At 43.9% G+C, this 15284-nt stretch overlaps 1 protein-coding gene and 1 long non-coding RNA gene across 3 annotated transcripts in view; one reads left to right on the forward strand and one right to left on the reverse strand.

Annotated features, from left to right (window-relative positions):
* Nucleotides 1–487: 487 nt before the first annotated feature.
* LOC107525340 (uncharacterized) lies at nt 488–5012 on the reverse strand. Its single transcript, XR_001602049.2, has 3 exons — nt 4966–5012; nt 1196–1557; nt 488–562 (listed from the first exon to the last, which is right to left on the reverse strand). It is a non-coding gene; the product is annotated as an uncharacterized LOC107525340 (long non-coding RNA).
* Nucleotides 5013–6196: 1184 nt separating this feature from the next.
* The window catches only part of SOX5 (SRY-box transcription factor 5), an 898547-nt gene continuing 889459 nt past the window's right edge, over nt 6197–15284 (forward strand). Inside the window, exon 1 of one of the 2 annotated variants that reach the window (XM_016197392.2) lies at nt 6197–6326. The gene's annotated coding sequence lies outside the window, so the exon portion shown is untranslated. Of the gene's footprint in view, nt 6327–6688; nt 6820–15284 lie in introns of those variants that run through there. The other variant, XM_087814757.1, reaches the window with a different exon arrangement.

Here is a 15284-nt window from a genome sequence, read left to right on the forward strand (position 1 = left end):
ATGCCCAGATAAACACTCAGCACTCATAAGCTACCTACAGGAATCAACATTTGTATTGTATAAATGTTTTGTCATGTACTTGATCATGCAACAAAAATTAAAAGTAGCTGAAAAATTAATGGGCATACTGCACAAAGGGTTAGTTAACATAACTGGAAGTGGTAAGACCAAATCTGACCAGTGGGGTAGTGATCCAGTTGATTACTCTGTCCTGGGGCAAAGTTACCTGAAAAGCAGTGATTTTGAGCATGTAAAATAATTTAGTTTAGGATGCCATAATTTAACTTATTCTTTTTGAAAATCAGCATATGAATTGAATTCTAAATTTAAGGTCATCATACCAATGAGAAGATATGGGGGGTAGAAATCCCAGATATCTAGAGACTGAACTTTTATTTACTGTCTTCATTTAATTTACTGGGATTCAAATAAGTACATTTTTAAGTGAGTTTTTAAAATCACCTTCTTTGTGCTATTTTTGACCTTTTATTTTGTTCATCCTTTCCTTGCCTGCCATATTTCACATATTATACGATGCCACTGGTAAGACAGTACCAAAAATCTGGAAGAAGTAACAGAAACAGGAGTCCATCATGAGTTCATAGACACAAACATCTGAACTTTACTGGGACTCAAGCTCAAAATATTGTTGCTTTGCTTGGCAATGAGTTCTGATACCAATTCTAAATCAGCAAAATATATCAGTCATCACCCTTTTCCTTATAAATAAAATCAATGTATCTCATTGCCTGCAAACCTTTATATGTACATTTACGATACAAATTTTGTAGCAATAGAGAACACAGAATATTTTGTGAAAGCTAAGCCTGAAAGAAATCCACATATAAAAATGATTTTCTCATGTTTACATCTCCCCACATTGTATACTCATTATTTAAAATTAAAGGACAGAAGTCAAATTGAAAAACAGTAAATTAAGAGACAAGATGTGGGGACTACAAGTTGTTTCACTTGAATAGAAACAAGCTTGTTCTCTCTGGTTTTTCTCCCAGGAAAGGAAAATTTAACAATCAGAATAATAAACACACTTAACTAATAAGAGCCATGCAGCTGTGGTTTGGGTTGTGTAATGTAAAGGCTTTATATGTTATTTCCCTTTTCAAAACTGTGGCTGAAACTGTAAAAGTTCATCAATATTTACCAACATGAGAAAGTTTAAAAAATTAGAACTTACTTTTAAATGTGCATGCTGCCTCACATTGCAGTCACCAGACCAGTGTTGGCAGTTTTACCAACTGTTTTTTAACCAGTTCAGTTCGGTCTGGTTCTCGGTTGTTAATACAGTACTACCAATCCTTAATTCGTACAACCACAGGGGAATGCTTAAATAAAAGAACACTCCATTTCATAGTAGTTTTTAAATGAAAACATATGTATCCGTAATAGGGCTTTAAAAGTTTTTTTCAGTAACAACTTAATGTGTGGCATCTGTTAGGTACAGGGTGTCTTTTTCAGTTTTCCGAAGAGGCACATTGGGCCCAGTCAAATTCATAGTGTAGGCGTCGCTTTCTTGGGAGTTACCAGGATTCAGAGCACCTAAGGAAGGGAGATTGTTGTCAGTTTTCCTTCCATAGATAATCCTGTATATTGTATTTAGGGGGAAAAGAGAAAGAAATCTCAAAATGCTTTCTCAAAGCTGGATTTGGAGCAGCTCACTCCTAAAATTTGATGTGCATATTGTGTTTGGTGAGACAGGTAAAAACAGATGTGGGATAAACCACTCATATACTTGGGATTCTTATCAAATATTTTAAGGTTCCTTTGAGCAGTATCACTGCTTGAGTCCATAATTATCAACCTTAAATCACCAGTTTATAGCACACTCTTGTTAATAGAGGGTCGACAAATTACCCTAATTTTAAAAAAAAAAGGATAATTCATAACCGTTAAGATGGCATATTTGGTCTCTCACACTGCCTAAATCTCCTTCCACTTCTCAGCTGACAGATATTCCTGTTTATTAGTATCCCTACCTACCTTCTTTAGGATTCTTAAGTACCCTGTCTCTCCTATTTTTAACATGTATGGCCAAATAAATTCAAAACGAACTTTGTGTAAATCAGCTAGGGTCAAGAATTATATACCCCTAATATTTACTAGCATTCCCTCAATATCTACAAATATGTTGTGGGGATTGAGGTGGCCTCAAATATTCTAAGAGAATCTTGAATACCTTAGGCAGGTATGAAGCCCTCTCCCATCAACATTTCTAGTTGCCTCAGGATGCAGCTAGACTATGGGGCTGCAGATTGATACATCTCAGTTGATACTTTATTTTCCCCCCTATATTTTGAGAGCTACATATAATATATATCTGTCCATAAATACACATATATACACCTGAATGTATATATACGGAAATGTAGCATAGCAAAGTGATTAAGAGTTTTGAAGCAAGATTACTTTGGTTTGAGTCCAAGCTTCATCACCTGCTACCTGTATAATCTCGGACAAGTTATATAACCTCTCAGTGCCTCAGTTTCCTTATTGTAAAATAATATAAGAAAATTATGTACCTTATGGGGTGGTTTTGAGAATTAAATAAGTTTATACACATAAAGCACTTATAACATGTCTGTTAAAGTTACAGAGATTCAAAAGCTTTAGTCTTTATATATATCATATGGATATATACAGGGTGAAGCAAAAGTAGGTTTACCATTGTTTATATGGAAAAATAATACAATTATTTATAACTAATAATACAAAATAAACTGTTTTGCATACTCACAAATGTAAACCTAATTTTGCCCCACCCTGCGCATAGGCATATGTACTTATAATTGCTTAAACTAAAAAATAAGACAATTTCATATATATTGCTCAATACCTTTTATATTTAATATGTAGTATGTATGTATGCTCATATATGATGCATACAGATTTTCTTGGAAATTTCAGTTATCTACTGACAAATGTGAGTAAAATTACCAACAAAGCTCATGATTGGACTTTACAGAGTATAAATTTGGTGTTTTAAATCTACTCATTTAGTAAAATAATATTTCTCGCTGTGAAGTTCCCAATATAAAGTGTAAGTGGCGTCAAGATGAAGAAAGGAGCACAGGCTTAGAGCTGGAACAGCTTGGACTCTCATGCTTTAACCTTTCTGAGCTTTAGTCCTCTTATTTGCAAAAGAGGGATGTAACATTCTTGCAAGTTTATGGTAAGAAGTAGAGACCACATACATAACAAAAGCCCTTGGCCAAGAGCCTGGCACATAGTAAATGCTTGATAAATGGAAACACTGATCTTTAATATGTCAGTCCCACTTCGAATGTGGGTATTTTTTTTTTAAAGCCCAACACAAACAAACATCCCACTGGAAGTTTTTGATCAGCTACGCTGTTGCTATATAATGATCATGGGTTAGTCTTAGGGGCATGTGGTTTCAATAACCATAATGGCTTGAAGTTTCACTGCCGTAGAAGCAAAAGGGAAGAGGTTGGTGTAATTCAAGTTTTACCAATATCTCACCAGGCAGCTTGCAGCTTTGCCCTCTCTCTTGCTCTGCCAGGCTGCCCCTCTCCTGCCAGTAGAAAGCCTGCTCGCCCCCAAAACTATTACACTGAAGAAGCTGTAGATGCTCAAACTCTCAGGAGGTGGCACCTCTCTGCTTGGTGAGGTTAGGCCATGCAGGCACCTTTGTGACCCACTGGCCAGAGAGACCCAGGGAAAAGCACTCCCTCTGTCCCTTTATTTTCACTGAATGTGGTCTGAGAGAAATGAATTAAAATCTAGGGGAAATTCATCGTAAAAGACGATCTCTTTACAAATGTTATATATATTTTGATGTGCTTGGTAGGGAGGGGACTTTTTTTTTTTTTTTTTTGTAGTAGGGCCTGATGGCCTCTTGCACATAATATGAGGACTTGGACCCAATACAGTAATAGCTAATTGTGAAAAGCAACTACATACGTATTGTGAGAACCAATCACTTAATCTATGCCAGGAACTCTTTAAAATAAAAATAACACTTAAGCCCAGCTGGCATGGCTCAGTGGTTGAGCACTGACCTATGATTCAGGAGATCCAGGTTCGATTCCAGGCCCGGGCACATGCCAGGGTTGAGGGCTTGATCCCCAGCATGAGGAGTGCGGGAGGCAGCCAGTCAATGACTCTCTCTCATCATTGATGTTTCTATCTCTCTCTCCCTCTCCCTTCCTCTCTCTGGAATCAATAAAGATATATTTTAAAAACACACACACTTAAATTCAAGGAACAGTACAAATATTGATAAGTTCTTATATTCTTATTAAGCAAGTGTCTCCTACTCGAAGCTTGAATGCTGTAGGACATGTGAGAAAAAGTAACACGTGGGAAAGGTGTTTGATGCACATAGGCAGAGAATTTTTTTCACACAGTTGTTGAGGCCACATTGATCCAGCAATTTAAATATTATTATCCATGGTCTCGCTCATTAAATACTTAAGGAAACAGTAAAATTGTTTAGGGATACACAAGTAGAATGCCATATCCAGAGCTATATCCAAGCAGGCAAACGATTACCCTGCTTATAAATTCTAGGCAGATGATAATTTAGAGTGCCCATGAAAGCCAGAGTTTATGTGATTGCTCTCTTAATTACTGGGCTCCGTGCGATCAAATATTTGTGGAAGAGGGAGCTTTTCTTTGTGGGAGTGGATAATAACTGTTCTTACACTTTGAAATTTTTGCCTTGAGTTATTAAGATTTGCATTTCTCACTTTGTTTGTGAGGAAAGGTGTTTAGCCTGTTTTAGAAAGCAGGTACCAAAGAACCAATCATCAAACACCCCAGAAAGTTTCCACGCTAGACAAGTGCAAAATCTCAGCTATTGGCAATCCACCTCCAGAAACAAATCTACGGAAGGGTGGAAAGGGGGAGGAAGGATGCGTCGCTTTCCTTAGGTGAATGCATTGTGATCGCATGTGGCGCCCGCGTTAGGAAACTGCATTTGCTTACCAGCCGCCTTTAGAAGCCAGCCCGGCGTCCGGGCGCCCGCGCGGCCAGGGCAGCCCCCAGCGTCGCGCCCTCGCCGCCGCAGCGCCCTGCGCTCGGGGGCGCGCGGAGCGCGGACGGACCGCGGCGCGCGGCCCCTGGCGGTGGCGGTGCACTCTGGGAAACGCCGGGGGGCGCGTCCCGCCAGCACCCCCGAGGTGAGCGCGGCGAACGCGCAAAGCCGCAGACAGCTGGACGAGAGGAAGGGAACCGCGAGGAAAAGAAACGTGTTGCTCGCGCCGGGCGTCAGTTGGCGTCTCCAGCGCCCCCCTGCAGCCCCGCCGCCTCCCTCGCGGCGATCCTCCCTCCTCGCCCCTTTCTGGACACCAGTTCTGGGGAGATCAGTCAGGATCCCCGCTCCTCCCCGGCTTGAGATTTAATAGGTTCCCCCCTCCCCCCCGGAGGGGCGGCAGCTGTTTTCAGTCAATGAAAGTCAGATGGTCGGAGATCAGCGCCCAGCAGCCCGGGAGCTGTCCGAGCGCTCTCCCCGGCCGCGGCCGCTCGGCGCGTGACCGACGGCGCTCCTGCCCAGGGGATGCGACGCTGGGGTCCCCGTCTGGCCTTCACGCGCCAACTCAAGTGTCGCAGGAGTCGTAGCCCAGCGCGGAGCCTTTTTTTCTCCCTCAATATCAGCCCTTGGTTCTTGGGCATTGGGTTTTTGGCTTCACCCACACAAAACAAAACCAGTTCAACCACCCCGGAGGCAGAGATGAGAGCGCCTTAAAACTTTTCTTCCCTGCCTCTCCACCCCCCAGGAGTAGGTGGGTGCGAAGCGCGGGCGGCTCGGACTCGCGGGCGCAGAGCCCGGCTCCGGGAGGCAGTGGTCGCTTTAAACACAGAACCTCCCGCTGCTCCGGCCTGGGCGCTGGGCGGACGGCCGCTGCCTCCGGGGAGGTTCCGCGCGCACCCGCAGCCCCCCACGCGCGCCCTCCGGACGAGCCCCGCCGCGCGCAAACTCGGGTGGGGGCAAGAAGGGGCCCAAGTCACGGCGACGGGGCCGCGGGTGAGGTCCCAGCGCGGGGAAGAAGTGGACCGAGGGGACTTGACCAAACACGAATGCGTATTTATAGACGCGAGGTCCATGGAGATCTGGAGATAGCGCGCTCTCCCTGCTCCTTCCACTCCTGCCACTTCGTTTTATCGCTCCTTTAAGCGGAGGGCAGATTTTTTTCTTTTTTTTTTTTTTTAACATTCCTGCACCGTGTGGGTAATCACCGCGTTATTTACAATCTAGTTTCTCTGCAGCAGACGGGGAAGCAAACTCCGGGGCTCGTTCCTTTCGGATGGACAGAGAGGGCGGCCGGGCGGCGAGCTGCAGGAAGGAGGTCAGGGAGGGTTTGCGGGAGCTCGGGGGCGACCTGGAGGGAGCCCGAGCCCCCGGCGCCGCCCCCGCGCCCGCCCCCGCCGCACCCCCTCCGCGGGCGGGCGCCGGGCCGCGGTGACCGCCGGCTGGTGCGCTGCCCTCGCCTCCCCCATTGTTCCTACTGTCTTTTTGCCTTTTGTTATTTGCACTCGCATTGTGTTGTTTGTCTCCGAAGCCGCCTCATGACCAGCACAGGGATTTCACCCCGTCCTTGAGAGCTACACGGGGAGCGCGAGCGAGAAACAGGGGAGAGGGACGCGCGCGCGCACACTCACACACACACTCACACACACACACAGGCACACACACACACGCACACACACACACACACACACACACAGAGTGAAAAAGGCGAGCCACCAAAACCCATCTCCAGTCTCCTCCCGGGGCCCCCAGCCCGCCACTGTGCCACTTTGCATCCCGCGCCAGAGGAGACGTTGAGGAGACCCGGTAAGGTGCGTGAATCGCTGCGTTTTAACTTTGTTGTCGGTCCCGACGTTGTTGCGGGCAGACCTCCAAGGCGCCGAGCTCCCTCCGCCGCCCGCCTGCCCGCCGCCCCGCTCGCTCGCGGCTCCAGCTGGAGAGCCGGCTGAGCGGGGAGGGGGCGCCGCCGGGGTTCCCCCAAGTTCAGAGGGAGGGGGCCCGCGGCGGGGGTGGGGGTGGGGGTGGGGAGGCGGGAGGCGGCCCGGCGCTGGAAGTGGCCCTGTCATTCTCGGGGGGCGCCAGCCGGGGAGGGGGGGCCGGGGTGCGCGCCTGGACCCAGTTCAGGAAATGGGCTAACTTTGGGCTCCTGTTGGGGAGCCTGCGTGCTGCTGCCGGTTTTGTTTTCTAAGCGGCGGCGGCGGAGGTGGCGGGGAGAGCCGCGGGCGGGAGAGCCGGAGAAACCGGGCTCGGCGGGGCTCCTCGCTCCACGCCCGAGGCAGACCCGGAAAGTTGGACAGAGCCCCTCGCCCTGCCTGGAGCCCCCGCCCCCCCCGCGCCCTGAATATTCCCCCCTCTCGTCTTTTTGTTTCGCTTTCCGCAGTCCCTCTCCCGGCCGCTCCCCCTCCCTCCCGCCCGGGATTTCGGAAACGAGTCTCATCCTTCGGGATTCTAGGGATTTCGGAGCCCGGAAGCTTTATTAATTGTAACGACTTTCCCCCACCGCACCCACCCCACCCGCGCGCGGGGTGCAGACCTCTCACGTGTGGTCCCTCCCAGCGCGGGTTTGGGAAATCTCGCTTGCGCGCCGGGGCTTCGGTGATAAACTAAGAGGTTATACGAGTTTAAACCGAACTGGGTTTGGAAATGTTTCCATTCGATCGCCGCAGTTTCTTGCCTATGGATCTGCTGTCACCGAAGGCGCGCGAAGCACTAGTTACATGTTTCAATAGTAATTTTCCTTACACTTTGCAGAGCGACTCTATTAATGGGTAGTTTGACCCGGGGGGCGTCTGAAGAGGTGGGCCTCGGGGTAAATTCGGAGTGTGGGGAATGTGAGTTCACGTCCATGTCTTCCCTTCTCCACGAAGGCAGGTCAAAATGAGGAGTTCTGTGAACATCCAGGGCGATATTCTCAGTGTCTGCCAGCCCAGGCACTCTGGGTGGCGGTCAGCTGCACTTCTTCAGAAAAGTTGAGGCATCTGTGCTGTCCCGGCTGAGATCCTCACAATATCCAGAGATCCCAAGGAGTTGTCCAGAAAGGCATGAGCCCATTCCCCCAGAGGCTGCCTGCAGGCTCAGCACAGCTCCTCAGTCAAGGGCAAGACGGAGGGAGATCTGTGGGATTTTGGGTAATAAGTGTGGGAATCTGCAAAGGGACTAGACAGAGTGATTTGTTTCCTTGATGCTCATAAATAATGTCCCCTACTATCCTTTTAAAAAAAAAAAAAACCACACAAACAAAACAGGCCAATGAAGTAGACGCGTGGGAGATTCATAGGCAGTGGACATTTCTATCAGAAAAACCAGAGCAGTTTTTGATCAGGATTACAGGACTGAGGCTCGATTGCCAAGAGTGATTAGGTTAAGCACCAGATGGTTTTAAAGTATACAGAAATGTTTTTTAGGTTTGACTTTTATAGAATATAAAAGAAGAACAGTTTCTTAGGGTCTTTACAGAACGGTTGAATTTTGATCTAATTTTGAAGGAACTCGGCTGTGCTGTGAACTGCTTGCTGTTAGCTGTGACAGGGAAGGAATCCGGTTCCCAATGCAGATCCATGGGACAGAGTTTCTGGGGGTGCTTGTTCCTGATTTAAATATAGCTCCCAGGCTGAAGCCTAGATAAATTCAGCCACAATGACTTAAAATCATAAGTACTTACACAAAGTTCTGTCAGGCATTGTGCAAAGTTCTCCTGCTAATTATGTCATCAACTGTTTACTCCTCAGAACTATACAAGATAAAAATCATGAGCATCACTTAAAACTGATGCAATACAGCCTGAAATCCTTAAACTGGTAGGGATTGCTTTTGTTTGCCTAAAAGGTAGATCTTTCATCAGATGAGTTGTTTAAAAACATTTACTTGTGGGGGTGGGAAGGGATGTGCATAATTATTTAGTTATTTGTGTTAATTATATACTAGCATACTTGCTTGAAATTCTTTTTTTTTTTTTTTCTTCTTTCCAGTGGTCTTCTAACAACCTTATACATAAAAAATGAATAGAGGTTTTTATTTGTTTGTGGGTTTTTAAAAATCTCTTTTTGGAGCCTTTTTGAATAGGCAATAATGAACCAATCTGACAGAGACTTGAAAGAGTAAACACTTAATGTATGAAAAAAGAGCTTCAACTCTTCATACAGAAACCCTGAACTAGTTTTGTTGTTGAGCTTAAACAGTTCTGGTTGAATGGCATGTTATATACAGGGTTCAGAACTCTCAAAGGTATTTGGTAAATAACTGGGCATTTGAGATCCAGTGGTTATTTCAAGTTAACTTAGTGCTATACATGTAAATGCACATCCTGTTTAGACTGACACATGGTTTTGTAAAAGGAAAAAATGAATATATGCTTGTAAAGATGTTATCTGTGGAGTATATGGAATAAATGGCAAAGAACAAAAAAGTGAAGTTTATATTCAGGTGTGATGGCTTCTCTTTTTTTTTTTTTGCCCTTGTTGGGAGTTAGGCACGAGCTATAGGGAGAGTTTAAAATTTTATTTTCCAGTTAAAAGAATGAATTTGAATGCCTAAACAATTCTTTTTTCTTATAAAGCAAATGAAAAAATACGGTATAATGATTAAAGGAATATATTGTCTTCTTGAAAAAGCTATGTTCTTTTACTGAGTGATACGCAATCATTATTTTAAAGGCATGTTCACATTATATAAAGTAATATACGGGCAGGATAAAACTTGTCGTTAGTAATCTGAAATACACTAGATTTCAAATAATTTAGAGTTCCAATGTAGAACACTGTTGAGATTTCCAGCAGGTAAAATTGTTGGATATGATTGATTGGCATACCTGGATGATTCACCCAATATCTGATCACCTCCAGTGGTAGAAAATGCTATAATTAGAGTTTTGAGAGCAACCTGGAAAACTTATTTGTCTAGGCCTGAAGTCAATGCATTCCCTCACACACCCCTCACATTTTTTTAACCTGTGAAATGTAGATTTATTTTAAAGGCAAAGAAAGTGCTTGGTTGTTTCAAATAAACTATATCCTGAACCTAGATTTGTAGATAGTTAATAAAATAAAAGTCCAATTTTGTTGCAAACATTGTTTTAAAACACCCATTTGTAAATTGTCTACATTTGGTTTTCATATGTTAATGATTTGGGCTCTGAGACTTCTTTCAGAAAGGCATTTTGGTTTATCTTAAAAAACACTACACAAAACTGTCTAAACAACTCTGTAAATAAATGGTTCCAAATGCCTCAATTTGATGAATGAATTAAAGACTTACAGTTCTTAATCCAATTATGATCAGCCTTGTTATTCCAGTACCCATTTGGGGGAGTGTGGGGAGTGGGAATGGTAAATGATCTTCAAATGCGAATGGGGTCTTTGCTGTTTATTTTCTGTGTGTGATGTAACGTAAATAATTACTCATACCTAACATTTAGGAGAAGGATTTTAGAGGCAGGGAAGTTACTTAATGATCTTCAATTAAGCCAATGGTTTATTTGCATGAAAAGTTGTTCTTAATAGAAGGGTAAAATGAAAATTTTAAGAATATGAAGCAGGGATCTAATCTTTTGCTTAAAAATAATGAATTTTTGTATTTAAAGGGCAAGAAGTGGAGCAGTTATGGCTCAGGAGTAGGGCAGACACTCAGGCACTTCTCGTCATTTTCAGCTGGGCTATATTGGGACATTTGCATGGTACTATTTAATAAACTTTACTATATTCAATATCCTTGCCTTTAGAATTAAGGAGAATATGCTTTTTGGGTTGTTTACTCCAAACCTCTACCCAATTAGCTGCCTGCATGGGTGCTTCTAAGTGCTCTCCTGATCAGGGTCCTGAACTTTAGGATGGGCCTTTGATAACAGCCCAGTTTGCTTTGATGGACCCTTCTGAATTTCCACCCCATTTGCCCAGTTTAACGTCTAGCTCAGAAATTAATTCAAAGATATTAATAGCTTATTATGGTTTAATTCTCTAGGAGTTATTATTATTACTGGTATGATTGCAGTTTATTATGACCACTTAATTACTTAGGGAAAGACTTGTGGGGATTACAAGTATCAAGTGAATCTGCCAAGAAGAAATCTTTATAAACATAGGGATTTTTTTTTTTTCCAGTACCACTCAAATCATACCTTATAGGCAAGTAATTACTTCACTTACAGGTAAGGGTGACATTCAGTAGGGGCAACATATGGATAAAGTTAGAGGAAAACTAAATGCATTTAAAGAGTACATTGAATAACCACTCTTTAAAAATGGAGCCTTAAAAAGTAAAAAAGCCCTACAAAACACTCAGAAAAAAATGTATTTCCAGGAGGGGTCGTGGTGGTATTGATTTCTACAGGTAGAGGTCTATTCATTTTATAGGAGTTAAAGTTTATTATAAGCTTAAAAAAACTGATTGTATCTTTGCCACACAGTTAGTTACTCATCATTTAATTAATCTTCATGATTATGTGGTATTGCATGTCCAGAGGGGACAAACAGTGCAATAGTCAACAGTATGGGAGTGTTCTGGTTTGACCTCCAGTCGATGCTCCCTAGAAGCCCAGGTATTGCTTTGTCACTGCAGCACCGATGAAGTCTTGGAGGTAGGGAATTCTGGAAAGAACCGGGATGCAGAAGCGGTGATCCCACTCGCTCTCGGGGCATCTCAGTTTAGGTCTCTTTGTAATTCCTCCATGGCTTGGAGTTCTGAACATCCAGCGCTCTGCCCCTTTTCTTAACCTCTAAAGCTGGGGATTATAATGCTTTTTGTTACAGGGCTAGGCATGAATTGCACTAAATACATGCCAGATTCCTAGGATAGGGCCTGTCATGAACTAGGTGCTCAGTAAATGTTGGCTGCACTCTTCTCTCCCTCCAATCAAGTCTTTTAATTATTGATAATGTTTGAAGCTTCATTTTGTATTTGCTTTGAACTTATTTGAGTCCAAGGAAAAAAACATATCACTTTCTTGAGGCTGAGATCAACACTTTAAAATAGCGATTCTGTTAACATCTATACATGATCTCTGACAATGTGGTTATATTAAGATGCTGTATTTGGTGCAAGTGTGAATTCTATCTCTTATTCATATAAATCTTCCTTCAGTAATTAACATTTTAATTGCTACATAATAGGTAAAGACAAACAAAACTTTAGGACCTAATTGTAGATCTCTCTTCTTCTTGTCCTTTTTTGGTTTCCTATTATAGATATAAACTAGTGAAAAATTTTTTTTGTAATTTTATCCATTGATAATTATCCACCTCTGGGTTATTTTAAGTTATCATACATGTGGACAGAGAGAAATTCAACCTTGAAATTAGAAATAAATCTGACTTTAATATTTTGCCCTATGTAGTCAACAGTTCCTTCAAAGAGAATCTCCTAGGTTGGTTGGTTTGTTTAAGTTGGGTGCAAGGCACAATAAATATACCATTGCCTGTTTGAAGAGATGACATGTAGTAGTAACATGGAGAAATTTAGTGGTTATTTTCTCTTCCCAATGATAGAGAGAATTTCTCTGTAAGTACAACTGACCAAACATAAAGGAAAAGCTTTTAAAAGAGCAAATAAATGACTTGGTTGTTACATTAATTTCAATCCCTGAAGAAGTGGTTTATTGGGGGAGAGGGCAGGAGAAGGCTGCTAGGTCAGCCTTTAGCCAGTGATCCAGGTTTGACGTTTATGCAAGGACAGATGGAAGGCAGGACAGAGGATTGAGTAAGAAGAAGCTGACTGTAGCACGTCCAAGAAAGGTTTGATTGAGCAGATGAGAGACAGGCATTGGAGGAGTCCTCTCATCCCAGGGAATGGGAATGGCCTGCTTCTTTTTTTTTCTTCCTGTAATCACAGTGCTCATGAGCCTTTAATTCATTATGAACCTAGAGGCAGTGAAATTAGGCAAAAATACAGCATGTTCTTTTTTTCTTTTTTTCTAAATATGTCATTATTGATTTCGGAGAGAGTAAGGGAGAGGGGGAGAGAGAGGTAGAAACATCAATGATGAGAGAGTCGTTGATTGACTGCTTCCTGCACGCCCCCCCCCCCCCCCCCCCCCAGGGATCGAGCCTGCAACCCTGGGCATGTGCGCTGGCCGGGAATCCAACCCGCTATCTCCTGGATCCTAGGTCGATGCTCAACCGCTGAGCCACGGTGGCTAGGCAATACAGCACATTCTTAATCTTGAGTCGGAAAAAAAACAGAGTGGGTAGGTTTCTTATTTTTGCACGTAGACACAGAAATATCTTTGTGGGGAAATGTGTTTCCCTTTTGCTGCGCTCAGTCATTGGCTAGGAACAGCCCCCTGGAAGCATGGCCTTGGTCCTCAAATGATGCTAGATGGTGGGGCACTGAGTCCATTATATTCTTGCAACAGGAGACCGGAGTGGTATAGCTGTGGTTTGGCAATATCGCCCAGGGGTAAGTAGCAGTCATTCTGGTCAGCTGGACCTACTACTGAAAAAAGATGTGGCTTTTTTTTTTTTTGAGCTCTTTAATGCTTTATTTGCCTTCATTATAAAATGAGCATGATGATACTATCACTTCACAAAGTCCTGGTCAAGATTAAATGAGGTTATATAAGATTATATATAAATCTATAGGACCATGCATGGCATAGAAGAAATGCTCAATATATATTGCGCTCTTTTTAATGTACTCATAAAATGCAACTGAGAGGCACAGCTGAATTGTATCAGATGATCATAAATAAATTGAAACAATTGATATTTCATGGAATTAGAAGGCATTGTTTATGCAAGCAAACAGCCTCAACGTTTGCCTTTTGAAAATAGCAATAGCGCAGTCAGTTTCTCATGCCTCAGTCCTTAGTTTCAGCAGCTTATAAACCGTGCAACAGACAGGCCGGCTGACCTTGACCATCTTCAGGTAAATTGCCTTAAAGCACGAGGCAGACAGAATGCTCTCTTCAATTCCTCACCCCTCTAGGCTCCCTGTTCAGTGGAGAAGGAACTTACCCTGCAAGCCCGCATTTTATCTCGAGCCTCAAACACCTTGCGAGCCTTTGCTCCCTTATGTTACTGTTCCTAAACCAACTCGCCGCACCACAAAGCTCTGAACTCAAGTGGCCCTTAGAGCCCGCGCGCCCGCTGTGATGAGTCAGAGCCACCAGCACTTTGTTGCGTTAGATTTGATCACTGCCATGAGCAGTCCTTCGCGTGTCAGCTAAGAGACCCTTCAGGGAGTTGTCCCTTAATAGAAAGTCTCTTTTCTTCCCTCCTGTTGTAACTTTAAATTAAAAGAAACTGTAGAGGAGCTGGTGGCATTGCAGCAGTTCATTCTTCTACCCACTGGGAAAACAGCATCTGAGAAAAGACGTTATTGGACTGAGAATTGAGTTGTTGCTACGTTGGGGGGGCCGCCTGGGGGGCGGTTGCGATAAAGGATGAAGATCGTGCCGTTTAGACTCAGCCAGACCGACTCTCGGTGATGTAATGGAGAGAGAGTCTTCTGTGCAGACGCGGGAGCATTTTTTCCCTTTGATGCAGGGCACTGCCTTAGCATGTCAGTTTCCAGCGGGATGCATGGGACCACTGGTATTTCGCCTCCGATTTTTAGGTGGTTCTGTGTGTTGTGCTGTGTGGGAAACTGGCCCTGGGACAACTTCAGAATCCACGGAGGATGGGAGGCAGGAAAAGAGAGCTAATTTTTGACACATTTCTCAGACAAGTGACCCCTCTGGGGAATCTGTGCCCAGGATAAAGATGGCTTACTGTGAGGTTTCTGGCATAGTTTTCCCCAAACAGTGAGCTCTGGTTACTTCAGTGTCTCTAGTTAAAAAGGCTGACGGACTTAACATCTGTGAAGAAAAAAAAAAAAGAGAAAGAAAAAAATTAGTACTTTTGATGGCTTGTTTTCTAGATGCCGTTTCTCACTGAACTCCTGATTTAATTCTCTGCTGTGCCAGGCTTTCTGTCCTCCGGACAGTAGTCGCTGGCCCATTCCCATTCTGGGTTAGGGCCTGCCCTCAAATCTGCTGTGTGCTAAGATTCCCTGGTGTAACCCGTGGCCGCTGGAAGCCGAAGTTTGACGTGTGGTAGCAGCAGCTGACAGGGTTGCCTGTGATTTCTTGCGGTGCCTGGTGTTGCTGTGCGGTGCTGGCGGTCTGTCGGATGTGTCTGGCACAACCAGCCTCATTTACTCTTGCACTGGGCCCTGCTTTCGAACAAGTGCATGCTACTTCTTATAATTCTGTCTTGGCTTTTCTTACATCACTCTCTCAGCCTCATCTCCATCTTACCTTCACTACTAGTAGGACAGCAGTGTTTTTACTGTATTAAATCAGGAA

The sequence above is a fragment of the Miniopterus natalensis genome, chromosome 2 (assembly GCF_054644295.1).
Source record: "Miniopterus natalensis isolate mMinNat1 chromosome 2, mMinNat1.hap1, whole genome shotgun sequence".
In the NCBI taxonomy this organism is placed as follows: domain Eukaryota; kingdom Metazoa; phylum Chordata; class Mammalia; order Chiroptera; family Miniopteridae; genus Miniopterus; species Miniopterus natalensis.